General features: G+C 45.3%; 12 non-coding genes across 12 annotated transcripts; all 12 read left to right on the forward strand.

Moving 5' to 3' along the window:
- Positions 1 to 595: 595 nt before the first annotated feature.
- Positions 596 to 786, forward strand: LOC141217166 (U2 spliceosomal RNA). The gene has a single exon (XR_012286036.1). It is a non-coding gene; the product is annotated as a U2 spliceosomal RNA (small nuclear RNA).
- A 1,121-nt stretch (positions 787 to 1,907) lies between these two features.
- Positions 1,908 to 2,098, forward strand: LOC141217167 (U2 spliceosomal RNA). The gene has a single exon (XR_012286037.1). It is a non-coding gene; the product is annotated as a U2 spliceosomal RNA (small nuclear RNA).
- A 1,122-nt stretch (positions 2,099 to 3,220) lies between these two features.
- On the forward strand, positions 3,221 to 3,411 carry LOC141217168 (U2 spliceosomal RNA). The gene has a single exon (XR_012286038.1). It is a non-coding gene; the product is annotated as a U2 spliceosomal RNA (small nuclear RNA).
- Positions 3,412 to 4,530: 1,119 nt separating this feature from the next.
- On the forward strand, positions 4,531 to 4,721 carry LOC141217169 (U2 spliceosomal RNA). Its single transcript, XR_012286039.1, has one exon. It is a non-coding gene; the product is annotated as a U2 spliceosomal RNA (small nuclear RNA).
- Positions 4,722 to 5,842: 1,121 nt separating this feature from the next.
- Positions 5,843 to 6,033, forward strand: LOC141217159 (U2 spliceosomal RNA). The gene has a single exon (XR_012286029.1). It is a non-coding gene; the product is annotated as a U2 spliceosomal RNA (small nuclear RNA).
- A 1,119-nt stretch (positions 6,034 to 7,152) lies between these two features.
- LOC141217170 (U2 spliceosomal RNA) lies at positions 7,153 to 7,343 on the forward strand. Its single transcript, XR_012286040.1, has one exon. It is a non-coding gene; the product is annotated as a U2 spliceosomal RNA (small nuclear RNA).
- A 1,121-nt stretch (positions 7,344 to 8,464) lies between these two features.
- Positions 8,465 to 8,655, forward strand: LOC141217171 (U2 spliceosomal RNA). The gene has a single exon (XR_012286041.1). It is a non-coding gene; the product is annotated as a U2 spliceosomal RNA (small nuclear RNA).
- Positions 8,656 to 9,774: 1,119 nt separating this feature from the next.
- Positions 9,775 to 9,965, forward strand: LOC141217172 (U2 spliceosomal RNA). Its single transcript, XR_012286042.1, has one exon. It is a non-coding gene; the product is annotated as a U2 spliceosomal RNA (small nuclear RNA).
- A 1,119-nt stretch (positions 9,966 to 11,084) lies between these two features.
- LOC141217173 (U2 spliceosomal RNA) lies at positions 11,085 to 11,275 on the forward strand. The gene has a single exon (XR_012286043.1). It is a non-coding gene; the product is annotated as a U2 spliceosomal RNA (small nuclear RNA).
- Positions 11,276 to 12,396: 1,121 nt separating this feature from the next.
- LOC141216349 (U2 spliceosomal RNA) lies at positions 12,397 to 12,587 on the forward strand. The gene has a single exon (XR_012285385.1). It is a non-coding gene; the product is annotated as a U2 spliceosomal RNA (small nuclear RNA).
- A 1,119-nt stretch (positions 12,588 to 13,706) lies between these two features.
- On the forward strand, positions 13,707 to 13,897 carry LOC141217174 (U2 spliceosomal RNA). The gene has a single exon (XR_012286044.1). It is a non-coding gene; the product is annotated as a U2 spliceosomal RNA (small nuclear RNA).
- Positions 13,898 to 15,022: 1,125 nt separating this feature from the next.
- On the forward strand, positions 15,023 to 15,209 carry LOC141216870 (U2 spliceosomal RNA). The gene has a single exon (XR_012285851.1). It is a non-coding gene; the product is annotated as a U2 spliceosomal RNA (small nuclear RNA).
- Positions 15,210 to 18,919: the final 3,710 nt, after the last annotated feature.

Genomic DNA, 18,919 nt, shown 5'->3' on the forward strand with positions numbered 1-18,919 from the left:
TTTCATTTAATGCCTGCAGACTATAAAAGAGAAACCAACCCAAAAAGTTTGGTTGATTAGTCTGTGGCATTCTTTTAAACTGTTGCTTATGGCGGTCTCTGTGAGCTTCTCAGTGACATTCAGCCATCCAGGTATCCCGCCTGCAGTAGACGGAATGTGGCAATGGAATGCTGGCTGCGCGTGTCATAATAGGCTCTGAGCCTTTATATACCTGCGCACAGCAGCAGCCACCTTCAGTCTGCTGCTGGACAGCCAGCAGCAGCAGCAGCAGGAGAGGTAATTAATCAGCAACCCTCCTGCTAAGGGTAGACAGCTGCTCGTTCCACCCCCCCCCCGCCTTAATTGGTTCTCCTCCCTTCCAACGGTGTTGAGGCGGGTGGGAACAGCCGGGGGTTGAGGGTACTGTGCTAAAAGAGGTGGAGTTATGCAGATCTAAAACGCGTGGATTGCAGCAGCAGCAAGCCGAAAAGTGCAGGCATGTGAGGGATCTAGAGGTTGACAGCATGTCTTCTTAACGGGAGTCCAGGTGGCCATCTCCACAAATGGACTTTTCAGAATCCTTGGGTGGCACCGTAGTCGGAAACCAATTCTGGTCATCGCTTCTCGGCCTTTTGGCTAAGATCAAGTGTAGTATCTGTTCTTATCAGTTTAATATCTGATACGTCCCCTATCTGGGGACCATATATTAAATGGATTTTTAGAACAGGGAGATGGAAAAAGAGCTTGCTCTGTCCACTCCACGCATTGACCTGGTATTGCAGTATCTCCAGGACCGGTGCACCCCTTCTTTAATGCAGTTTCTAAAATCAGAAAGAATTGAATTCAATGCTTTTTGTTCATTTTGCTTGTTTGTCGGATTTTGGGATGGACTCTTTGGCTTTGCTTTTCTTCTCCTCATTGGATTTTTCATGTTAAAAGTTGCAGAAGCCAGATGACAAGCTCATTTTGGTTCAACTTCAGCAACTGTGCATTGCATTGCCATGTAATGTAATGTAATGCAATGCTATCTATCTAGCTCTCCCTCTATACTTCCTTTTGGATAAACAGACATATTAGGCAAGCATTTTGGAGCTTTCACCTAAATAACTACAGGTGGTGAGATAAGCTGCACAATATAATTGACCTTTCAGTATATTGTTGCACACACACCATCTATTTAGCAAATGCCCTTGTTATCAACAGCAGCCTTTTAAACTCACCTGAGCTAACAGGTATGTGAGCTGGTTACTCTGCTGCGCTTAAAATTTCTTTTTTGGTTTGCTACAATGCCTTTTCTGAAACGTTGTCTCCCTCTGCTGGAACTCTGACTTCTTTCATTTAATGCCTGCAGACTATAAAAGAGAAACCAACCCAAAAAGTTTGGTTGATTAGCCTGTGGCATTCTTTTAAACTGTTGCTTATGGCGGTCTCTGTGAGCTTCTCAGTGACATTCAGCCATCCAGGTATCCCGCCTGCAGTAGACGGAATGTGGCAATGGAACGCTGGCTGCGCGTGTCATAATAGGCTCTGAGCCTTTATATACCTGCGCACAGCAGCAGCCACCTTCAGTCTGCTGCTGGACAGCCAGCAGCAGCAGCAGCAGGAGAGGTAATTAATCAGCAACCCTCCTGCTAAGGGTAGACAGCTGCTCGTTCCACCCCCCCCCCCGCCTTAATTGGTTCTCCTCCCTTCCAACGGTGTTGAGGCGGGTGGGAACAGCCGGGGGTTGAGGGTACTGTGCTAAAAGAGGTGGAGTTATGCAGATCTAAAACGCGTGGATTGCAGCAGCAGCAAGCCGAAAAGTGCAGGCATGTGAGGGATCTAGAGGTTGACAGCATGTCTTCTTAACGGGAGTCCAGGTGGCCATCTCCACAAATGGACTTTTCAGAATCCTTGGGTGGCACCGTAGTCGGAAACCAATTCTGGTTATCGCTTCTCGGCCTTTTGGCTAAGATCAAGTGTAGTATCTGTTCTTATCAGTTTAATATCTGATACGTCCCCTATCTGGGGACCATATATTAAATGGATTTTTAGAACAGGGAGATGGAAAAAGAGCTTGCTCTGTCCACTCCACGCATTGACCTGGTATTGCAGTATCTCCAGGACCGGTGCACCCCTTCTTTAATGCAGTTTCTAAAATCAGAAAGAATTGAATTCAATGCTTTTTGTTCATTTTGCTTGTTTGTCGGATTTTGGGATGGACTCTTTGGCTTTGCTTTTCTTCTCCTCATTGGATTTTTCATGTTAAAAGTTGCAGAAGCCAGATGACAAGCTCATTTTGGTTCAACTTCAGCAACTGTGCATTGCATTGCCATGTAATGTAATGTAATGCAATGCTATCTATCTAGCTCTCCCTCTATACTTCCTTTTGGATAAACAGACATATTAGGCAAGCATTTTGGAGCTTTCACCTAAATAACTACAGGTGGTGAGATAAGCTGCACAATATAATTGACCTTTCAGTATATTGTTGCACACACACCATCTATTTAGCAAATGCCCTTGTTATCAACAGCAGCCTTTTAAACTCACCTGAGCTAACAGGTATGTGAGCTGGTTACTCTGCTGCGCTTAAAATTTCTTTTTTGGTTTGCTACAATGCCTTTTCTGAAACGTTGTCTCCCTCTGCTGGAACACTGACTTCTTTCATTTAATGCCTGCAGACTATAAAAGAGAAACCAACCCAAAAAGTTTGGTTGATTAGTCTGTGGCATTCTTTTAAACTGTTGCTTATGGCGGTCTCTGTGAGCTTCTCAGTGACATTCAGCCATCCAGGTATCCCGCCTGCAGTAGACGGAATGTGGCAATGGAACACTGGCTGCGCGTGTCATAATAGGCTCTGAGCCTTTATATACCTGCGCACAGCAGCAGCCACCTTCAGTCTGCTGCTGGACAGCCAGCAGCAGCAGCAGCAGGAGAGGTAATTAATCAGCAACCCTCCTGCTAAGGGTAGACAGCTGCTCGTTCCACCCCCCCCCCCCGCCTTAATTGGTTCTCCTCCCTTCCAACGGTGTTGAGGCGGGTGGGAACAGCCGGGGGTTGAGGGTACTGTGCTAAAAGAGGTGGAGTTATGCAGATCTAAAACGCGTGGATTGCAGCAGCAGCAAGCCGAAAAGTGCAGGCATGTGAGGGATCTAGAGGTTGACAGCATGTCTTCTTAACGGGAGTCCAGGTGGCCATCTGCACAAATGGACTTTTCAGAATCCTTGGGTGGCACCGTAGTCGGAAACCAATTCTGGTTATCGCTTCTCGGCCTTTTGGCTAAGATCAAGTGTAGTATCTGTTCTTATCAGTTTAATATCTGATACGTCCCCTATCTGGGGACCATATATTAAATGGATTTTTAGAACAGGGAGATGGAAAAAGAGCTTGCTCTGTCCACTCCACGCATTGACCTGGTATTGCAGTATCTCCAGGACCGGTGCACCCCTTCTTTAATGCAGTTTCTAAAATCAGAAAGAATTGAATTCAATGCTTTTTGTTCATTTTGCTTGTTTGTCGGATTTTGGGATGGACTCTTTGGCTTTGCTTTTCTTCTCCTCATTGGATTTTTCATGTTAAAAGTTGCAGAAGCCAGATGACAAGCTCATTTTGGTTCAACTTCAGCAACTGTGCATTGCATTGCCATGTAATGTAATGTAATGCAATGCTATCTATCTAGCTCTCCCTCTATACTTCCTTTTGGATAAACAGACATATTAGGCAAGCATTTTGGAGCTTTCACCTAAATAACTACAGGTGGTGAGATAAGCTGCACAATATAATTGACCTTTCAGTATATTGTTGCACACACACCATCTATTTAGCAAATGCCCTTGTTATCAACAGCAGCCTTTTAAACTCACCTGAGCTAACAGGTATGTGAGCTGGTTACTCTGCTGCGCTTAAAATTTCTTTTTTGGTTTGCTACAATGCCTTTTCTGAAACGTTGTCTCCCTCTGCTGGAACACTGACTTCTTTCATTTAATGCCTGCAGACTATAAAAGAGAAACCAACCCAAAAAGTTTGGTTGATTAGTTTGTGGCATTCTTTTAAACTGTTGCTTATGGCGGTCTCTGTGAGCTTCTCAGTGACATTCAGCCATCCAGGTATCACGCCTGCAGTAGACGGAATGTGGCAATGGAACGCTGGCTGCGCGTGTCATAATAGGCTCTGAGCCTTTATATACCTGCGCACAGCAGCAGCCACCTTCAGTCTGCTGCTGGACAGCCAGCAGCAGCAGCAGCAGGAGAGGTAATTAATCAGCAACCCTCCTGCTAAGGGTAGACAGCTGCTCGTTCCACCCCCCCCCCGCCTTAATTGGTTCTCCTCACTTCCAACGGTGTTGAGGCGGGTGGGAACAGCCGGGGGTTGAGGGTACTGTGCTAAAAGAGGTGGAGTTATGCAGATCTAAAACGCGTGGATTGCAGCAGCAGCAAGCCGAAAAGTGCAGGCATGTGAGGGATCTAGAGGTTGACAGCATGTCTTCTTAACGGGAGTCCAGGTGGCCATCTCCACAAATGGACTTTTCAGAATCCTTGGGTGGCATCGTAGTCGAAACCAATTCTGGTTATCGCTTCTCGGCCTTTTGGCTAAGATCAAGTGTAGTATCTGTTCTTATCAGTTTAATATCTGATACGTCCCCTATCTGGGGACCATATATTAAATGGATTTTTAGAACAGGGAGATGGAAAAAGAGCTTGCTCTGTCCACTCCACGCATTGACCTGGTATTGCAGTATCTCCAGGACCGGTGCACCCCTTCTTTAATGCAGTTTCTAAAATCAGAAAGAATTGAATTCAATGCTTTTTGTTCATTTTGCTTGTTTGTCGGATTTTGGGATGGACTCTTTGGCTTTGCTTTTCTTCTCCTCATTGGATTTTTCATGTTAAAAGTTGCAGAAGCCAGATGACAAGCTCATTTTGGTTCAACTTCAGCAACTGTGCATTGCATTGCCATGTAATGTAATGTAATGCAATGCTATCTATCTAGCTCTCCCTCTATACTTCCTTTTGGATAAACAGACATATTAGGCAAGCATTTTGGAGCTTTCACCTAAATAACTACAGGTGGTGAGATAAGCTGCACAATATAATTGACCTTTCAGTATATTGTTGCACACACACCATCTATTTAGCAAATGCCCTTGTTATCAACAGCAGCCTTTTAAACTCACCTGAGCTAACAGGTATGTGAGCTGGTTACTCTGCTGCGCTTAAAATTTCTTTTTTGGTTTGCTACAATGCCTTTTCTGAAACGTTGTCTCCCTCTGCTGGAACACTGACTTCTTTCATTTAATGCCTGCAGACTATAAAAGAGAAACCAACCCAAAAAGTTTGGTTGATTAGTCTGTGGCATTCTTTTAAACTGTTGCTTATGGCGGTCTCTGTGAGCTTCTCAGTGACATTCAGCCATCCAGGTATCCCGCCTGCAGTAGACGGAATGTGGCAATGGAACGCTGGCTGCGCGTGTCATAATAGGCTCTGAGCCTTTATATACCTGCGCACAGCAGCAGCCACCTTCAGTCTGCTGCTGGACAGCCAGCAGCAGCAGCAGCAGGAGAGGTAATTAATCAACAACCCTCCTGCTAAGGGTAGACAGCTGCTCGTTCCACCCCCCCCCCCGCCTTAATTGGTTCTCCTCCCTTCCAACGATGTTGAGGCGGGTGGGAACAGCCGGGGGTTGAGGGTACTGTGCTAAAAGAGGTGGAGTTATGCAGATCTAAAACGCGTGGATTGCAGCAGCAGCAAGCCGAAAAGTGCAGGCATGTGAGGGATCTAGAGGTTGACAGCATGTCTTCTTAACGGGAGTCCAGGTGGCCATCTCCACAAATGGACTTTTCAGAATCCTTGGGTGGCACCGTAGTCGGAAACCAATTCTGGTTATCGCTTCTCGGCCTTTTGGCTAAGATCAAGTGTAGTATCTGTTCTTATCAGTTTAATATCTGATACGTCCCCTATCTGGGGACCATATATTAAATGGATTTTTAGAACAGGGAGATGGAAAAAGAGCTTGCTCTGTCCACTCCACGCATTGACCTGGTATTGCAGTATCTCCAGGTCCGGTGCACCCCTTCTTTAATGCAGTTTCTAAAATCAGAAAGAATTGAATTCAATGCTTTTTGTTCATTTTGCTTGTTTGTCGGATTTTGGGATGGACTCTTTGGCTTTGCTTTTCTTCTCCTCATTGGATTTTTCATGTTAAAAGTTGCAGAAGCCAGATGACAAGCTCATTTTGGTTCAACTTCAGCAACTGTGCATTGCATTGCCATGTAATGTAATGTAATGCAATGCTATCTATCTAGCTCTCCCTCTATACTTCCTTTTGGATAAACAGACATATTAGGCAAGCATTTTGGAGCTTTCACCTAAATAACTACAGGTGGTGAGATAAGCTGCACAATATAATTGACCTTTCAGTATATTGTTGCACACACACCATCTATTTAGCAAATGCCCTTGTTATCAACAGCAGCCTTTTAAACTCACCTGAGCTAACAGGTATGTGAGCTGGTTACTCTGCTGCGCTTAAAATTTCTTTTTTGGTTTGCTACAATGCCTTTTCTGAAACGTTGTCTCCCTCTGCTGGAACACTGACTTCTTTCATTTAATGCCTGCAGACTATAAAAGAGAAACCAACCCAAAAAGTTTGGTTGATTAGTTTGTGGCATTCTTTTAAACTGTTGCTTATGGCGGTCTCTGTGAGCTTCTCAGTGACATTCAGCCATCCAGGTATCCCGCCTGCAGTAGACGGAATGTGGCAATGGAACGCTGGCTGCGCGTGTCATAATAGGCTCTGAGCCTTTATATACCTGCGCACAGCAGCAGCCACCTTCAGTCTGCTGCTGGACAGCCAGCAGCAGCAGCAGCAGGAGAGGTAATTAATCAGCAACCCTCCTGCTAAGGGTAGACAGCTGCTCGTTCCACCCCCCCCCGCCTTAATTGGTTCTCCTCCCTTCCAACGGTGTTGAGGCGGGTGGGAACAGCCGGGGGTTGAGGGTACTGTGCTAAAAGAGGTGGAGTTATGCAGATCTAAAACGCGTGGATTGCAGCAGCAGCAAGCCGAAAAGTGCAGGCATGTGAGGGATCTAGAGGTTGACAGCATGTCTTCTTAACGGGAGTCCAGGTGGCCATCTCCACAAATGGACTTTTCAGAATCCTTGGGTGGCACCATAGTCGGAAACCAATTCTGGTTATCGCTTCTCGGCCTTTTGGCTAAGATCAAGTGTAGTATCTGTTCTTATCAGTTTAATATCTGATACGTCCCCTATCTGGGGACCATATATTAAATGGATTTTTAGAACAGGGAGATGGAAAAAGAGCTTGCTCTGTCCACTCCACGCATTGACCTGGTATTGCAGTATCTCCAGGACCGGTGCACCCCTTCTTTAATGCAGTTTCTAAAATCAGAAAGAATTGAATTCAATGCTTTTTGTTCATTTTGCTTGTTTGTCGGATTTTGGGATGGACTCTTTGGCTTTGCTTTTCTTCTCCTCATTGGATTTTTCATGTTAAAAGTTGCAGAAGCCAGATGACAAGCTCATTTTGGTTCAACTTCAGCAACTGTGCATTGCATTGCCATGTAATGTAATGTAATGCAATGCTATCTATCTAGCTCTCCCTCTATACTTCCTTTTGGATAAACAGACATATTAGGCAAGCATTTTGGAGCTTTCACCTAAATAACTACAGGTGGTGAGATAAGCTGCACAATATAATTGACCTTTCAGTATATTGTTGCACACACACCATCTATTTAGCAAATGCCCTTGTTATCAACAGCAGCCTTTTAAACTCACCTGAGCTAACAGGTATGTGAGCTGGTTACTCTGCTGCGCTTAAAATTTCTTTTTTGGTTTGCTACAATGCCTTTTCTGAAACGTTGTCTCCCTCTGCTGGAACACTGACTTCTTTCATTTAATGCCTGCAGACTATAAAAGAGAAACCAACCCAAAAAGTTTGGTTGATTAGTCTGTGGCATTCTTTTAAACTGTTGCTTATGGCGGTCTCTGTGAGCTTCTCAGTGACATTCAGCCATCCAGGTATCCCGCCTGCAGTAGACGGAATGTGGCAATGGAACGCTGGCTGCGCGTGTCATAATAGGCTCTGAGCCTTTATATACCTGCGCACAGCAGCAGCCACCTTCAGTCTGCTGCTGGACAGCCAGCAGCAGCAGCAGCAGGAGAGGTAATTAATCAACAACCCTCCTGCTAAGGGTAGACAGCTGCTCGTTCCACCCCCCCCCCCGCCTTAATTGGTTCTCCTCCCTTCCAACGATGTTGAGGCGGGTGGGAACAGCCGGGGGTTGAGGGTACTGTGCTAAAAGAGGTGGAGTTATGCAGATCTAAAACGCGTGGATTGCAGCAGCAGCAAGCCGAAAAGTGCAGGCATGTGAGGGATCTAGAGGTTGACAGCATGTCTTCTTAACGGGAGTCCAGGTGGCCATCTCCACAAATGGACTTTTCAGAATCCTTGGGTGGCACCGTAGTCGGAAACCAATTCTGGTTATCGCTTCTCGGCCTTTTGGCTAAGATCAAGTGTAGTATCTGTTCTTATCAGTTTAATATCTGATACGTCCCCTATCTGGGGACCATATATTAAATGGATTTTTAGAACAGGGAGATGGAAAAAGAGCTTGCTCTGTCCACTCCACGCATTGACCTGGTATTGCAGTATCTCCAGGTCCGGTGCACCCCTTCTTTAATGCAGTTTCTAAAATCAGAAAGAATTGAATTCAATGCTTTTTGTTCATTTTGCTTGTTTGTCGGATTTTGGGATGGACTCTTTGGCTTTGCTTTTCTTCTCCTCATTGGATTTTTCATGTTAAAAGTTGCAGAAGCCAGATGACAAGCTCATTTTGGTTCAACTTCAGCAACTGTGCATTGCATTGCCATGTAATGTAATGTAATGCAATGCTATCTATCTAGCTCTCCCTCTATACTTCCTTTTGGATAAACAGACATATTAGGCAAGCATTTTGGAGCTTTCACCTAAATAACTACAGGTGGTGAGATAAGCTGCACAATATAATTGACCTTTCAGTATATTGTTGCACACACACCATCTATTTAGCAAATGCCCTTGTTATCAACAGCAGCCTTTTAAACTCACCTGAGCTAACAGGTATGTGAGCTGGTTACTCTGCTGCGCTTAAAATTTCTTTTTTGGTTTGCTACAATGCCTTTTCTGAAACGTTGTCTCCCTCTGCTGGAACACTGACTTCTTTCATTTAATGCCTGCAGACTATAAAAGAGAAACCAACCCAAAAAGTTTGGTTGATTAGTTTGTGGCATTCTTTTAAACTGTTGCTTATGGCGGTCTCTGTGAGCTTCTCAGTGACATTCAGCCATCCAGGTATCCCGCCTGCAGTAGACGGAATGTGGCAATGGAACGCTGGCTGCGCGTGTCATAATAGGCTCTGAGCCTTTATATACCTGCGCACAGCAGCAGCCACCTTCAGTCTGCTGCTGGACAGCCAGCAGCAGCAGCAGCAGGAGAGGTAATTAATCAGCAACCCTCCTGCTAAGGGTAGACAGCTGCTCGTTCCACCCCCCCCCGCCTTAATTGGTTCTCCTCCCTTCCAACGGTGTTGAGGCGGGTGGGAACAGCCGGGGGTTGAGGGTACTGTGCTAAAAGAGGTGGAGTTATGCAGATCTAAAACGCGTGGATTGCAGCAGCAGCAAGCCGAAAAGTGCAGGCATGTGAGGGATCTAGAGGTTGACAGCATGTCTTCTTAACGGGAGTCCAGGTGGCCATCTCCACAAATGGACTTTTCAGAATCCTTGGGTGGCACCATAGTCGGAAACCAATTCTGGTTATCGCTTCTCGGCCTTTTGGCTAAGATCAAGTGTAGTATCTGTTCTTATCAGTTTAATATCTGATACGTCCCCTATCTGGGGACCATATATTAAATGGATTTTTAGAACAGGGAGATGGAAAAAGAGCTTGCTCTGTCCACTCCACGCATTGACCTGGTATTGCAGTATCTCCAGGACCGGTGCACCCCTTCTTTAATGCAGTTTCTAAAATCAGAAAGAATTGAATTCAATGCTTTTTGTTCATTTTGCTTGTTTGTCGGATTTTGGGATGGACTCTTTGGCTTTGCTTTTCTTCTCCTCATTGGATTTTTCATGTTAAAAGTTGCAGAAGCCAGATGACAAGCTCATTTTGGTTCAACTTCAGCAACTGTGCATTGCATTGCCATGTAATGTAATGTAATGCAATGCTATCTATCTAGCTCTCCCTCTATACTTCCTTTTGGATAAACAGACATATTAGGCAAGCATTTTGGAGCTTTCACCTAAATAACTACAGGTGGTGAGATAAGCTGCACAATATAATTGACCTTTCAGTATATTGTTGCACACACACCATCTATTTAGCAAATGCCCTTGTTATCAACAGCAGCCTTTTAAACTCACCTGAGCTAACAGGTATGTGAGCTGGTTACTCTGCTGCGCTTAAAATTTCTTTTTTGGTTTGCTACAATGCCTTTTCTGAAACGTTGTCTCCCTCTGCTGGAACACTGACTTCTTTCATTTAATGCCTGCAGACTATAAAAGAGAAACCAACCCAAAAAGTTTGGTTGATTAGTCTGTGGCATTCTTTTAAACTGTTGCTTATGGCGGTCTCTGTGAGCTTCTCAGTGACATTCAGCCATCCAGGTATCCCGCCTGCAGTAGACAGAATGTGGCAATGGAACGCTGGCTGCGCGTGTCATAATAGGCTCTGAGCCTTTATATACCTGCGCACAGCAGCAGCCACCTTCAGTCTGCTGCTGGACAGCCAGCAGCAGCAGCAGCAGGAGAGGTAATTAATCAGCAACCCTCCTGCTAAGGGTAGACAGCTGCTCGTTCCACCCCCCCCCGCCTTAATTGGTTCTCCTCCCTTCCAACGGTGTTGAGGCGGGTGGGAACAGCCGGGGGTTGAGGGTACTGTGCTAAAAGAGGTGGAGTTATGCAGATCTAAAACGCGTGGATTGCAGCAGCAGCAAGCCGAAAAGTGCAGGCATGTGAGGGATCTAGAGGTTGACAGCATGTCTTCTTAACGGGAGTCCAGGTGGCCATCTCCACAAATGGACTTTTCAGAATCCTTGGGTGGCACCGTAGTCGGAAACCAATTCTGGTTATCGCTTCTCGGCCTTTTGGCTAAGATCAAGTGTAGTATCTGTTCTTATCAGTTTAATATCTGATACGTCCCCTATCTGGGGACCATATATTAAATGGATTTTTAGAACAGGGAGATGGAAAAAGAGCTTGCTCTGTCCACTCCACGCATTGACCTGGTATTGCAGTATCTCCAGGACCGGTGCACCCCTTCTTTAATGCAGTTTCTAAAATCAGAAAGAATTGAATTCAATGCTTTTTGTTCATTTTGCTTGTTTGTCGGATTTTGGGATGAACTCTTTGGCTTTGCTTTTCTTCTCCTCATTGGATTTTTCATGTTAAAAGTTGCAGAAGCCAGATGACAAGCTCATTTTGGTTCAACTTCAGCAACTGTGCATTGCATTGCCATGTAATGTAATGTAATGCAATGCTATCTATCTAGCTCTCCCTCTATACTTCCTTTTGGATAAACAGACATATTAGGCAAGCATTTTGGAGCTTTCACCTAAATAACTACAGGTGGTGAGATAAGCTGCACAATATAATTGACCTTTCAGTATATTGTTGCACACACACCATCTATTTAGCAAATGCCCTTGTTATCAACAGCAGCCTTTTAAACTCACCTGAGCTAACAGGTATGTGAGCTGGTTACTCTGCTGCGCTTAAAATTTATTTTTTGGTTTGCTACAATGCCTTTTCTGAAACGTTGTCTCCCTCTGCTGGAACACTGACTTCTTTCATTTAATGCCTGCAGACTATAAAAGAGAAACCAACCCAAAAAGTTTGGTTGATTAGTCTGTGGCATTCTTTTAAACTGTTGCTTATGGCGGTCTCTGTGAGCTTCTCAGTGACATTCAGCCATCCAGGTATCCCGCCTGCAGTAGACGGAATGTGGCAATGGAACGCTGGCTGCGCGTGTCATAATAGGCTCTGAGCCTTTATATACCTGCGCACAGCAGCAGCCACCTTCAGTCTGCTGCTCGACAGCCAGCAGCAGCAGCAGCAGGAGAGGTAATTAATCAGCAACCCTCCTGCTAAGGGTAGACAGCTGCTCGTTCCACCCCCCCCCCCGCCTTAATTGGTTCTCCTCCCTTCCAACGGTGTTGAGGCGGGTGGGAACAGCCGGGGGTTGAGGGTACTGTGCTAAAAGAGGTGGAGTTATGCAGATCTAAAACGCGTGGATTGCAGCAGCAGCAAGCCGAAAAGTGCAGGCATGTGAGGGATCTAGAGGTTGACAGCATGTCTTCTTAACGGGAGTCCAGGTGGCCATCTCCACAAATGGACTTTTCAGAATCCTTGGGTGGCACCGTAGTCGGAAACCAATTCTGGTTATCGCTTCTCGGCCTTTTGGCTAAGATCAAGTGTAGTATCTGTTCTTATCAGTTTAATATCTGATACGTCCCCTATCTGGGGACCATATATTAAATGGATTTTTAGAACAGGGAGAAGGAAAAAGAGCTTGCTCTGTCCACTCCACGCATTGACCTGGTATTGCAGTATCTCCAGGACCGGTGCACCCCTTCTTTAATGCAGTTTCTAAAATCAGAAAGAATTGAATTCAATGCTTTTTGTTCATTTTGCTTGTTTGTCGGATTTTGGGATGGACTCTTTGGCTTTGCTTTTCTTCTCCTCATTGGATTTTTCATGTTAAAAGTTGCAGAAGCCAGATGACAAGCTCATTTTGGTTCAACTTCAGCAACTGTGCATTGCATTGCCATGTAATGTAATGTAATGCAATGCTATCTATCTAGCTCTCCCTCTATACTTCCTTTTGGATAAACAGACATATTAGGCAAGCATTTTGGAGCTTTCACCTAAATAACTACAGGTGGTGAGATAAGCTGCACAATATAAATGACCTTTCAGTATATTGTTGCACACACACCATCTATTTAGCAAATGCCCTTGTTATCAACAGCAGCCTTTTAAACTCACCTGAACTAACAGGTATGTGAGCTCGTTACTCTGCTGCGCTTAAAATTTCTTTTTTGGTTTGCTACAATGCCTTTTCTGAAACGTTGTCTCCCTCTGCTGGAACACTGACTTCTTTCATTTAATGCCTGCAGACTATAAAAGAGAAACCAACCCAAAAAGTTTGGTTGATTAGTCTGTGGCATTCTTTTAAACTGTTGCTTATGGCGGTCTCTGTGAGCTTCTCAGTGACATTCAGCCATCCAGGTATCCCGCCTGCAGTAGACGGAATGTGGCAATGGAACGCTGGCTGCGCGTGTCATAATAGGCTCTGAGCCTTTATATACCTGCGCACAGCAGCAGCCACCTTCAGTCTGCTGCTGGACAGCCAGCAGCAGCAGCAGGAGAGGTAATTAATCAGCAACCCTCCTGCTAAGGGTAGACAGCTGCTCGTTCCACCCCCCCCCCCCGCCTTAATTGGTTCTCCTCCCTTCCAACGGTGTTGAGGCGGGTGGGAACAGCCGGGGGTTGAGGGTACTGTGCTAAAAGAGGTGGAGTTATGCAGATCTAAAACGCGTGGATTGCAGCAGCAGCAAGCCGAAAAGTGCAGGCATGTGAGGGATCTAGAGGTTGACAGCATGTCTTCTTAACGGGAGTCCAGGTGGCCATCTCCACAAATGGACTTTTCAGAATCCTTGGGTGGCACCGTAGTCGGAAACCAATTCTGGTTATCGCTTCTCGGCCTTTTGGCTAAGATCAAGTGTAGTATCTGTTCTTATCAGTTTAATATCTGATACGTCCCCTATCTGGGGACCATATATTAAATGGATTTTTAGAACAGGGAGATGGAAAAAGAGCTTGCTCTGTCCACTCCACGCATTGACCTGGTATTGCAGTATCTCCAGGACCGGTGCACCCCTTCTTTAATGCAGTTTCTAAAATCAGAAAGAATTGAATTCAATGCTTTTTGTTCATTTTGCTTGTTTGTCGGATTTTGGGATGGACTCTTTGGCTTTGCTTTTCTTCTCCTCATTGGATTTTTCATGTTAAAAGTTGCAGAAGCCAGATGACAAGCTCATTTTGGTTCAACTTCAGCAACTGTGCATTGCATTGCCATGTAATGTAATGTAATGCAATGCTATCTATCTAGCTCTCCCTCTATACTTCCTTTTGGATAAACAGACATATTAGGCAAGCATTTTGGAGCTTTCACCTAAATAACTACAGGTGGTGAGATAAGCTGCACAATATAATTGACCTTTCAGTATATTGTTGCACACACACCATCTATTTAGCAAATGCCCTTGTTATCAACAGCAGCCTTTTAAACTCACCTGAGCTAACAGGTATGTGAGCTGGTTACTCTGCTGCGCTTAAAATTTCTTTTTTGGTTTGCTACAATGCCTTTTCTGAAACGTTGTCTCCCTCTGCTGGAACACTGACTTCTTTCATTTAATGCCTGCAGACTATAAAAGAGAAACCAACCCAAAAAGTTTGGTTGATTAGTCTGTGGCATTCTTTTAAACTGTTGCTTATGGCGGTCTCTGTGAGCTTCTCAGTGACATTCAGCCATCCAGGTATCCCGCCTGCAGTAGACGGAATGTGGCAATGGAACGCTGGCTGCGCGTGTCATAATAGGCTCTGAGCCTTTATATACCTGCGCACAGCAGCAGCCACCTTCAGTCTGCTGCTGGACAGCCAGCAGCAGCAGCAGCAGGAGAGGTAATTAATCAGCAACCCTCCTGCTAAGGGTAGACAGCTGCTCATTCCACCCCCCCCCCCCCCCGCCTTAATTGGTTCTCCTCCCTTCCAACGGTGTTGAGGCGGGTGGGAACAGCCGGGGGTTGAGGGTACTGTGCTAAAAGAGGTGGAGTTATGCAGATCTAAAACGCGTGGATTGCAGCAGCAGCAAGCCGAAAAGTGCAGGCATGTGAGGGATCTAGAGGTTGACAGCATGTCTTCTTAACGGGAGTCCAGGTGGCCATCTCCACAAATGGACTTTTCAGAATCCTTGGGTGGCACCGTAGTCGGAAACCAATTCTGGTTATCGCTTCTCGGCCTTTTGGCTAAGATCAAGTGTAGTATCTGTTCTTATCAGTTTAATATCTGATTAGAGATGAGCGGTGTTCGACTAGAACTGTTCGCCAATCTCAAATTCGAGCTGTTTTGGGCGGTGTTCGAGTTGTTCCACGAACCCGAACGATTTGCAAAAAATTCGGCTGTTCGAGGTTATGTTCGATAACTGTTCGTGCACCAAAAGCGTGTCCTGCATGTCTGGCGCTATTTAGAGCACCAATCATGCAGGGATTGTCTGCCACTCACTGTAATGCCGCAGCCATGGTGGTTGTGGCATTACAGTGATTGCCCAAATCGATGGGAACAGTGCCAACAGTGAAACATGAAAAGCCGGCAATTCATCAGCGGCATACACCGGTACCCGACAATTTAGAACCGAAAGAATAGAGCTTCACACATAGATTAGATAGATATAAACATGTCAGTCACATATATATGAAGTACAGTGACAGTGTTGCTTACTGTACTTGTCATTTAGCGTAAAGGATTTATCAAAAAAAATAATAGTGTTTTCATGCACCGTCTCTTTAAAAAAGCCGGCCGGCAATTCAGCAGCGGTACCCGACAATTTAGAATAGAAAGAATAGAGAATCACACATAGATTAGATAGATAGAAACATGTCAGCCACATATATATGAAGTACAGTGACAGTGTTGCTTACTGTACTTGTCATTTAGCGTAAAGGATTTATCAAAAAAAATAATAGTGTTTTCATGCACCGTCTCTTTAAAAAAGCCGGCGGGCAATTCAGCAGCGGTACCCGACAATTTATAACAGACAGAATAGAGCTTCACACATAGATTAGATAGATAGAAACATGTCAGCCACATATATATGAAGTACAGTGACAGTGTTGCTTACTGTACTTGTCATTTAGTGTAAAGGATTTATCAAAAAAAATAATAGTGTTTTCATGCACCGTCTCTTTAAAAAAGCCGGCCGGCAATTCAGCAGCGGTACCCGACAATTTAGAATAGAAAGAATAGAGAATCACACATAGATTAGATAGATAGAAACATGTCAGCCACATATATATGAAGTACAGTGACAGTGTTGCTTACTGTACTTGTCATTTAGCGTAAAGGATTTATCAAAAAAAATAATAGTGTTTTCATGCACCGTCTCTTTAAAAAAGCCGGCGGGCAATTCAGCAGCGGTACCCGACAATTTATAACAGACAGAATAGAGCTTCACACATAGATTAGATAGATAGAAACATGTCAGTCACATATATATGAAGTACAGTGATAGTGTTGGTTACTGTACTTGTCATTTAGTATTAAAATAAAGGATTTATTATTAAGAAAATAGGCGTGGGGTTCCCCTTAATTTTAGGCTCTAGCGGAGGTTAAGCAGACGGCTGGGGCAGATGTTTGAAGCCTGGGAAGGGGGTAATACCCACGGAGCTTCCCAGGCTACTAATATCAGCCCCCAGCTGAATACATAGCCTTTACTAGCTATTAAAATGGGGGACCCCCCAAAAAAAATGACGTGGGGTCCCCCCTAATTTAATAGCTAGCAAAGGCTAGGCAGACAGCTGGGGGCTGATATTAATAGCCCAGGAAGGGAGCCATGAATATTGGCCCCCTCCCAGGCTAGAAACACCAGCCGTCAGCCGCCCCAGAAATGGCGCATTCATAGGATGCGCCAATTCTGGCACTTAGCCTCGCTCTTCCACGCTGCCCTGGTGCGGTGGCAGGGGGTAATAGGGTTGGGGTTGATGTCAGCTTATAATGCCAGCTGACATCAAGCCCAGGTTAGTAATGGAGAGGCGTCTATAAGACACCCCCATTACTAACCCCATAGTCAAAGTTAAAAAAAACACAAACACCCAGAATAAAGTCCTTTAATTGAAATAAAGACACAATCCTTTATTGTTCTAAATTAAACCATACTTACCGTCACGCCCATTCCAGCTGAAGCCAACGATCTCCTGCAATAAAAGAAAAATAATAAAGCAACCTCATCCTTACCTTTCCATGGTTCCCACGACAGCTTCAGCTCTGCTACATCGAGATGACAGGCTGGACCGCAGCAGAACGCTGCCATCCAGCCTGTCATCCCGCAGACACTGAGAAGCGCAGGCTTGCTTGCGCTGCTCAGCGTCTCTCTGTGACGACATCCAGATGAGCCGAGTTCATGTCCAATGAACTCGGCTCACCTCATGCACGTCACTGACAGCGTGGGAAAATTCTCACGCTGAAGCGGTGAGTGGAGGAAAATTTTCCCACGCTGTCAGTGACGTGCATAAGGTGAGCTCATGTCCAATGAACTCAGCTCACCTCCTGCACGTCACTGACAGCGTGGGAGAATTCTCCTGCACTCAGCGCTTCAGTGTGAGAATTCTCCCACGCTGAAGCGCTGAGTGCAGGAGAATTTTCCCACGCTGTCAGTGACGTGCATGAGGTGAGCCGAGTTCATTGGACATTAACTCGGCTCATCTGGATGCCCTCACAGAGAGACACTGTGGAGCGCAAGCAAGCCTGCGCTTCTCAGTGTCTGCGGGATGACAGGCTGGATGGCAGCGTTCTGCTGCGGTCCAGCCTGTCATCTCGATGTAGCAGAGCTGAAGCTGTCATGGGAACCATGGAAAGGTAAGGATGATGTTGCTTTATTATTTTTCTTTTATTTCAGGAGATCGTTGGCTTCAGCTGGAATGGGTGTGATGGTAAGTATGGTTTAATTTAGAACAATAAAGAATTGTGTCTTTATTTCAATTAAAGGACTTTTTTCTGGGTGTTGTGTTTTTTTTAAATACTTTACTAGAAATTCATGGTGGTCATGTCTAATATTGGCGTGACCCCATGAATTTCGGGCTTAGGGCCAGCTGATAATGCCAAGCTGGCCCTAACCCCTTTATTACCCAGTGAGCCACCGCATCAGGGCCCTGGATGAGTTGGGTACAGCGCCAGAAGATGGCGCTTCTATGAACGCGCCATTTTCCGGGATGGCTGCGGACTGCAATTTGCAGCGGGGGTGGCCCAGAAAGCTTGGGCCTCCCTGCGCTGCGGATTCCAGCCCCCAGCTGCCTAGTTGTACCTGGCTGGACACAAAAACAGGGCGAAGCCCCACGTCAATTTTCTTTAAATTATTTCATGAAATAATTAAGAAAAAAAGGGCTTCCCTATATTGTTGTGTCCGGCCAGGTACAAATAGGCAGCTGGTGGTTGGGGGCAGCCCGTTCCTGCCTGCTGTACCTGGCTGGACACAAATATAGTGCGAAGCCCCACGTCAATTTTTTTTAAATTATTTCATGAATTTCCTGAAATAATTTAAAAAAATTTAAGTGGGGCTTCGCACTATATTTGTGTCCAGCCAGGTACAGCAGGCAGGAACGGGCTGCCCCCATCCACCAGCTGCCTATTTGTACCTGGCCGGACACAACAATATAGGGAAGCCCTTTTTTTCTTAATTATTTCATGAATTTCATGAAATAATTAAAAAAAAAAGTACGTGGGGCTTCGCCCTATTTTTGTGTCCAGCCAGGTACAACTAGGCAGCTGGGGGCTGGAATCTGCAGCGCAGGGAGGCCCAAGCTTTCTGGGCCCCCCCCCGCTACAAATTGCAGTCCGCAGCCACCCCGGAAAATGGCGCTTTCATAGAAGCGCCATCTTCTGGCGCTGTGCCCAACTCATCCAGGGCCCTGGTGCGGTGGCTCACTGGGTAATAAAGGGGTTAGGGCCAGCTTGGTATTATCAGCTGGCCCCAAGCCCAAAATTCATGGGGTCACGCCAGTATTAGACATGACCGCCATGAATTTCTAGTAAAGTATTTAAAAAAAACACAACACCCAGAATAAAGTCCTTTAATTGAAATAAAGACACAATTCTTTATTGTTCTAAATTAAACCATACTTACCATCACAC

This window comes from Phyllobates terribilis, unplaced genomic scaffold (genome assembly GCF_046119375.1).
Source record: "Phyllobates terribilis strain yellow unplaced genomic scaffold, ASM4611937v1 Scaffold_236__1_contigs__length_3049075, whole genome shotgun sequence".
Taxonomy (NCBI): Eukaryota; Metazoa; Chordata; class Amphibia; order Anura; family Dendrobatidae; genus Phyllobates; species Phyllobates terribilis.